Below are 8,989 nucleotides of genomic sequence, written 5' to 3' on the forward strand. Positions count from 1 at the left end.
TTTGGGGACCCCGCCTCAAAATTTGGATCGTACATACTTACCAAGGCACCCGTATGATGGCCGCACAAGAACCAAAGGACGACCACCCACTGTATGGTCCACACGTACCACTACGTGGACACCCACCATGCTGCCCCAGACCAGATAAGGTACATGTGTACCACTCCTTTCCCTGATAACCGATACCGTACCTTTCTCCTAGACCCATGCAGGCCACTGATCCATAGCCTTTGATGGTACATCATCCTTTCGTCCTTGCTTTGCGCAGTGCTTGTACCCATACCCCTCAGCTATATAAACCCTCGGGGTGCTCCACAGGCGACGCGCATTTCTGTGCAGCGTATGCCCTGTTGTACCGCCGTTCGTACTTGTGCAGTGTACTTGCTGTAGTACGACCGCCCCTTGCAGCCACCCCTCTCACACCCCTCATTTGCCTCTTTTCAGATAAGGTAATTTTCCTCCATCCCCCTCTTGCTAGGAGGCAGTGTCCTTAACTCTTCTCCTAATAAGGACATCTCACAATCCCCCCCCATTTGCGTAGACTTTAATAAGAGGTTTTTGCCTTGAGAGAAGGGTTCATGCGCTATAGTCTTTTGCTCATACGGTGAGCAAACGATCTCAGAATTGAGATCCGACTGAAGAGTTTCGACCGCAACAACGAGCCCTACAAGACGACATCCAAGATGGCCCCTTTCCAAAAACGTCAGAATATTACCTCGAGAAGAGCGCGCAACAATGAGATTAGGGAAGATGCTCCCGATGCGGCTCCAACCCTCCCTTTACAAGCTCCTCATCAGGGAAATGGTGGCCAGGTTAGCTTGGTTATCTTTTAAAGAAGAGTTTTTTTATATTAGTGCTAATAAATGTGTATCTTTTCCTTTTAAAATAATGACATAAAATTGTATAAAGTTATGAATTGTTGCTATATATATAGGCAGTGATGTGTGTGAACACACTTAGGACTGCCGGGGCACTTTTTCCCTCTTTAGGAGGTTTTTTCCCCTGGCTTGTATATACGCCCATCATTCTAGGACTAACTTATCTTTTGTACATTGACACAATCTAATACACTTTGTGTTGTGTGCATTCTTGCTTCTTCTTCTCCAAGCTTTGTGTGCTTTCCTGTAACCCTAATTCCAACAATTGGTATTAGGGCTCCCAGGGGCTACACCGCCAACACCCTCCGACTCACGTTCCCCGATTGAGGTGAGCTTTCACGAGTGCTTGCAGGTCCCTATACTCTGAGGTCATTTCGGGCTCCGTTTTTGCATTTCAAGTTTTGCACAGGTGTTTTCGTCATTTTGTGCAGAAATTTCGACAATGCAGTTTTCTGCAAAACAGGCATACGTGTTCTATTGTGGACCGTGTTACATAGCACGAGTAGTCTTCTGTGGCTCTTGCAAGAAGTGCAGTCCAGGCAAATATAGGGCCAGGCAGCGTGCAGTTGATCAAGCATTTATGGCTGCCCACCAGCAGAGAAGAAGTGGTAAGGCAGCCCCTTCCACTGTTTCTTCTCCTATTAGTAGGTCTGCAACTTCTTCACCTTCCACAGGTAGCAACAATAAGTCTAAGAAGGCTCTTGATAAAGGAAAGAAAAAGACCAGGTGCAACTATTGTAAGGCAAATGATCATGTCATTAAGAATTGCCCTAAGCTAAAGGCTAAAGAGGCAAAGAAGAAAGAGTCAAATGCAGCCACAATAGCGGATGCTTCTACAAATGCAGATTCTGCAAATGTTGTGCAGGATACAGAATGGGTGTTTAGCCTGTATTGCCAGTATGACCCATCTGTACATGATGCATGTTTGGCAGTTTCTGTTGACTCTCATGTTTGGCAGTTTCTGTTGACTCTCATGTTTGGTATTTTGACAGTGGTGCTACAAAGCACATTACCTCGCATCGTGATATGTTCACTTCTCTTGAGGCTGTCCCTAATGGGAATACTGTCACATGTGCCAATAATGCTTCTTACCCAGTGAAGGGCATTGGTAAAATTATGCTTACGGCTGCAAATGGCAGCGCTTTCACACTTTCAGATGCTTTGTATGTGCCAAGGATAAAGAAGAATCTATTGTCTGTCTCTGCACTTGCTAGACTTGGACTTGTAGTCAAATTTGTGGATGACAGATATACTGTTCATGATTTGACTTCTGGTGATACGATTATTGTATCTAGCACCTTGTTTCGTGGGCTGTATAGGCTCAATTCTTATGACAAGTGTGTGGAAGATTCAGCAAATGCAGTTTCTGATGAAAAGGCAGTTTCAGATGCAAAACTATGGCATGCTCGTTTTGGTCATCTGAACTTTGCTAGTTTTCTGCGTTTGCAGAAATTTGATATGGTTGCTTCATTGCCCCCTCTTGAGGCACCATTGAAACATGTTTGTGAAGGCTGTATTTTGGGCAAAATGCAGCGTTCTGCGTTTCCAAAGGATGGTTCTGTGCGGGCCACTCGCAAATTACAACTTGTACATAGTGATGTATGTGGGCCTATGCAAACTCCGTCATTTGGTAAACACTTGTACTTCGTGACTTTCATTGATGATTACTCAAGGCATACATGGGTATATCCACTGAAGGCAAAGTCCGAAGTGTTTTTATGCTTCAAACAGTTTTTTCTTATGGTTAAAAATGTATCCAATTGTACTGTGGGCACCCTCCGTTCTGATCGAGGGGGGGAGTACATGTCTAAAGAGTTTGATGCATTTCTGGCTAGTCGTGGGATAAAACACCAATGTATAGTGCCGTATACCCCTCAACAAAATGGTGTTGCTGAGAGGAAAAACAGGTCACTTATGGAGATGGCACGATGTATGGTCAAGAGCCAAGCTTTGCCACATGCTTTTTGGCTTGAGGCTGTCATGTGTGTTGCATATGTACTCAACAGGTGTCCCACTAAGGCCTTGCAGTCTATTACTCCATACGAAGCTTGGCATGGTAGGAAGCCTTCTATTGGTCACTTACGTGTCTTTGGTTGCTTGGCCTATGCTTTAGTGCCTGTGCAACAACGCAGAAAATTGGATGATAAGGCTGTTAAATGCATTTTTGTTGGTTACAGTGCTGAAAGCAAGGGTTACAAATTGTATCATCCACAGTCAAAGCGTATCTTGATTAGTCGAGATGTTGTTTTTGTGGAAGATGCTGTGCAGCCCTTGTTATCATGTACCAAAGAAACAGGTGTGAGCTCACGAGATATATTTGATACGTTGTTGCCTCTCTTTACAGATGGGAATTCAAATGTAAGTCCTAATGAGGCAAATATTCAGCCTATGCAGATTTCAAACGACATCATAGATCAGCCTATTTCTGATGCAGATTTATAGGATGTAATTTCTGAGGATAGGGCTGAAAGTGAGTAGTCTAGAGGTATGCCTAAATGGCTGGTGCAAACCTTGCGTGATAGTAAGATTGATGCACCTATGACTAGTCGTACTCGTTCAGGTTTTCAGCATGCCTACAATGCAAAGTGAATATGATGCTATAATGAAGAATGGTACATGGTCTTTGTGTGATTTGCCTATTGGTAAAAAGGCCATTGGATGTAAGTGGATTTTTAAGTTGAAACGAAAGCCAGATAGCAGTGTTGATCGCTATAAGGCTAGACTTGTTGCAAAGGGTTATGCTCAAGAAAAGGGCATTGATTTTGATGAGACCTTTGCTCCCACTTGTCGTATGACTACCATTCGTAGCATTTGTGCATTGGCAGCTCATAATGGTTGGAATGTACATCAATTGGACATAAAGACTGCGTTCTTGAATGGAGATTTGCATGAGGAGGTGTATGTATCGCAGCCTCGTGGTTTTGTTCAAAGAGGGCAGGAAAATAAAGTGTGCAGGCTGAAAAAGGCTTTATATGGTTTAAAGCAAGCTCCACGAGCTTGGTATGAAAAGATACATGCATATTTGACTGCACATGGGTTTCAGAATAGTCCAACAGAAAGCACTTTGTATATTAAACGTGTGGATGGTGTACATCTAATCATTGCTCTCTATGTCGATGACATGCTGCTCACAGGACCAAATGAGAGTCATATTGCTGATTTTAAGGCTGATTTGAATGCCTCTTTTGAGATGTCAGATTTGGGGCATTTGCATCATTATTTGGGGATACAATTTCAGCAGTGTGATGGAGGTATTGCTTTGTGTCAAACAAAGTATATTGAGACATTGTTGCAGAGCTTTGGCCTTGAAGACTGCAAGCCTATTGCTACTCCAATGGAGACAGGTTTGAAGTTGAGTCTTCATGATGCTGGAGATCACTTTGATGTCACACTCTATCAGACAGCTGTTGGTTGCCTCATTTATGTATGTATTACGAGGCCGGACATTCAGTTTGCAGTCTCACAGGTGAGCAGGTTTATGCATAGCCCAGGGTCTCAGCATTGGAAGGCAGTTAAATGCATCTTTCGCTACTTGAGTGGCACCATACATCTTGGGTTGTTTTATCCCAAGGGGGGATCATTGCCGCTAGATTTGCATGCTTTTTCGGACTCAGATTGGGCTGGTTGTTATGACACAAGAGTGTCCACAAGCGGTTTTTGTTTCATGCTCGATAGCTCATGCATATCTTGGTTGAGCAAGAAGCAACCTACTGTGGCCACTTCGAGTTGTGAAGCTGAGTACAGGGTAGCTTTCACAGCTACGGTTGAGTGTGTGTGGCTCAAACGGCTTATGGCTGACTTGGGTGTTGGACAGGAGTCTGCCACCTCTATCTTCACTGACAGTCAAAGCGCATTGGCAGTTGCGAGAAACCCAGTTTTTCATGCTCGCACAAAGCACATTGAGGTGCATTATCACTATGTCAGGGAGAGACTCTCAGCAGGAGAGATTAGCTTGGCCTATGTGCCAACACAGGACAACCTCGCCGATCTTTTCACAAAGGCGCTTCCTCGTGAGAAGTTTGAAGCTTTCCGCAAAGCTTTGGGCTTGCTCCCCTTTGTGGATTGATCTACTTCGGGCATGGCACTCCCCTATACATGAGTGCCAGCTCTCGTTCACACCATCACTCCCAGGGAGGATTTGTTGCCATATATATAGGCAATGATGTGTGTGAACACACTTAGGACCGCCGGGGCACTTTTTCCCTCTTTAGGAGGTTTTTTTCCTCGGCTTGTATATACGCCCATCATTCTAGGGCTAACTTATCTTTTGTACATTGACACAATCTAATACACTTTGTGTTGTGTGCATTCTTGCTTCTTCTTCTCCAAGCTTTGTGTGCTTTCCTGCAACCCTAATTCCAACATGAATTATGTGATGCTGTATTCATCAATAAATTGCATTGAAATTGTTATCTTTAAAGAGTGCAAGATTTTCCTAGCTTCAATGTTAACTCTGTTCCATGCTTGTGTAGTCAGACGGCATCGTTAGTAGCAAAGCCCAAGATCGACAAAAGCATTATGCTGACACCAAGAGGTATGAAAGGATCTTGAAGGAAGGAGACAGAGTTCTTCTACGAGTGCGACCCAAACGAAGTTCTCTATCACTTGGGAAATATAAGAAGCTTAGTCCTAGGTATTGTGGTCCCTATACAGTTATCAAGTGTCTAGGTAAAAGTGCCTATAAACTCCAACTCCCAGCCCATATCAAAGTCCACAATGTATTTCATGTAAGTTTGTTAAAACCATATGTACCCAGTCTCGATCATATTCTTGATGATGAACAAGTTGTAATCCCTACTCAAGGAGTCCTTGAATTATAGCCCAGTAACATCATAGATTCTAGGAAAAGGCAACTCCGAAATAGAACTCTTGTAGAACATCTAGTACAGTGGAAAGATTACCCTGAAGAGGATGCAACTTGGGAAGATGAAGCTACACTCTTAAAGGATTATCCCCAATTCATGACGAGATGAGGACATCTCGATTTCTTTAAGGGGGAAAGGATGTAACATACCCATCTTCACTAATAAAGAAATGTCCATGTAATAGATAAATTTATGAGTTTTTATGGTATAAAAATCAATGATTTTATTATTTGAGTCATTTCTACTTAGAATCTTTAAATTTTGAGCCCAAATTTGGAATCTACGTGCAATTTTACCCTAATATAGGATTTTACAACATCCAAAATGGACACCGGATCAAGCTTATACGCAAATTTTAATCATTTTAGTTAAAAAGCGATGACCTTTAAACCTTAATAAATGCACGACTGGGCGTCCGATTGATGAACGGTCTGAACCCCAATGACCAAAAGAACCTCTCGGGACAAAAAAAAAATTTCGTCCCCTGGGGCGCAGTCCAGCACGCAAATCAAGGTGGGCGCTTCAAATTTGGGAACCCTGCCCCAAAATTTGGACCGTACATACTTACCAAGGCTCCCGTACGATGGCCGCACCAGAACCAAAGGACGGCCACCCACTGTATGGTCCACACGTACCACTATGTGGATACCCATGCTGCCCCAGACCATATAAGGTACATGCGTACCACTCCTTTCCCTGATAACCGATACCGTACCTTCTCCTAGACCCATGCAGGCCACTGATCCATAGCCTTTGATGGTACACCGTCCTTTCATCCTTGCTTTGAGCAGTGCCCGTACCTGTACCCCTCAGCTATATAAACCCCAGGGGTGCTCCACAGGTGACGCATTTCTATGCAGTGTATGCCCTGTTGTACCACTGTCCGTACCTATGCAGTGTACTTGCTGTAGTAGAGCCGCCCCTTGCAGCCACCCCACTCACAGCCCCTCATTTGCCTCTTTTCAGACAAGGCAATTTTCCTCCAACCCCCTCTTGCTAGGAGGTAGTGTCCTTAACTCTTCTCTCCCCCCCGTGTGAAGAGACTTACAACAGCCCTTAGCCCTTCTTCCCTTTAGCAAAACGTTTTTGTCTTAAGGACATCTCACAATCCCCCCCCACCCATTTGCATAGACTTTAATAAGACCCTTTACAAGCTTCTTAAGGAAATGATGGCCAGGTTAGCTTGGTTATCTTTTAAAGAAGAGTTTTTTTATATTAGTGCTAATAAATGTGTATCTTTTTCTTTTAAAATAATGACATAAAATTGTATGAAGTTACGAATTATGTGATGCTGTATTCAATAAATTGCATTGAAATTGTTATCTTTAAAGAGTGCAAGATTTTCCTAGTGTCAACGCTAACTCTGTCCCGTGCTTGTGTAGCCGGGCGGCGTCATTAACAAAGCTCGGGAATGGCCCAAGGTTTCCCTCATACCATTGGGAGAATAAGGTTCGCCGATTGAGGCGAGAGATTATGATGCTGCCTAGTTCTGAGGGCCCAGGCTAGTGCGGTGAATAAGCCCACCCTAGTGTGCAGACATCCCTCTGAGGGGCGGGAGGATCAAGCGATGGAGCCTGAGAGGGCGACAGGCCAGCTTGAGTCCTCGCCAGTGGCCAACGATGAGGTGTATGGTCCCGTAGGGTTTTGCCCAGCATGTAGAGGCTGCAAGGCCGAATTCTAGATCATCCCGGCAGAATAAAAGAAAAGAAAAAGAGAGCCGGTTTGGCTTGTATGGAATTGATTCATGTATAAACTTTATACATATATATATATTGTCTTTGGCATGATTGTATTGTGTAAAAAGGCTGTTTTAACAAACCTTGTGAAAAGGGTCTTAATTAAGGAATGTGTTTATTTATGTCAAACAATGTGGATGGAAAGGGACACGTGTTGTGTCGCCGTCCCTCATGTAAGATCCGTGTCCCCACCGCCCAACGAATTCAAGGGTGCTAGCAGTGGAAGTAGTACTTCTTGCACGAGGCAGGGTCCCACACTCGGGGCCTCGCCCATGGATCCGGACAAGAGACTAATCCATCGGTTCTTCCAAAACCGAACCCGGGAAAACTTCCTTTTCTCGAAAAGCACGGGCGATTCCTCTAGGATAAATTTTTCTCTAACGTAGTCAAAAGCCTTACTAACTGAACTGATCTGACCGAACCTGTAAGTCACATAGTCAAATCAGGAAAAAGATTGCACTTGGATCATAGAGACCAACATTTTTTTCCTCATTGAGAGAGGCACAACCATTGATTCTTTTCCATAGAACAATTTTTGTCCGGGATCTACTTCATCTATTGTACCATAACAGAATTGAGTCTCAATTTAGGGCTCCATGTCCAGTAGCCTAACCCCATCTAGGAGTCCCGTGGGTTAGCCAACCACCCAACCACTGTAGTGATGGGATCCAATTAAGAATTTGGTTAGGTTTTGTCCCAGGTACCAGGGAAAAGAGTTCCCAAGCCCCCTTAATGAAACCATTGTGTCACTGATCATAATCTTTAAAATCTCCGGTTGAATCCTTATTTCCAATCATTCCTTCATCGGTGTACCTATGGCATCATTGGCAACTAGAACGCTCACCACCTGTCCACTCATGGGCCTTTTCGATAGTTTCTAGCTCATAGTAACAGGCAATATATTCACATAACAAAATAGAATCTTAATTGAAGATCAGCAAGATCAACCAAAACAGATCCATATAAAAGAGCCATGGACTCATCCATTGAGGACCAGCAAGGTCAATCAACCAGATCCATGCCTGAATTCAAAAAACAACTCTTACTCCTTGTTCCAATATCTTCCATGATGCATGTGTGGGTATCGTCTCGTCGGCGACCCAGAGCCCGAGCACCGTATGGTCAGCACCCTCTAGGATCCTTGGCAGGTGATCTGGTGCTTCACTCTCATAGGCTTCTTCCTTGGTCCTGTAACCACCGTACTGGAAGCTCACTATTTTAATTCAACTGAGGCTGGTCAAGACCTCAGTCGGACCTTGCTACGCGAGATGTCCTCCAATGACTCTCCGTCAGCTGTTGTAACGTTATCAGATTAGGTCTCCACGACCTTATTCACAAGATGGTCAAAATGCTTCTCCAGCATTCTTGACATAAAACAACCATTTAAAAACAGTTTAAAAAATACAGTTTCTATAACAAACTCTCGTCTTTCCACATTGCTCCACATCAAACCACATTAATTAATTCCACAACCATTTCATAAGTATTCCTATTCTCAGCAAATCTCATC

Source organism: Cibotium barometz, chromosome 3 (genome assembly GCF_041138505.1).
Source record: "Cibotium barometz isolate CiBa-2024 chromosome 3, ASM4113850v1, whole genome shotgun sequence".
NCBI classification, from domain to species: domain Eukaryota; kingdom Viridiplantae; phylum Streptophyta; class Polypodiopsida; order Cyatheales; family Cibotiaceae; genus Cibotium; species Cibotium barometz.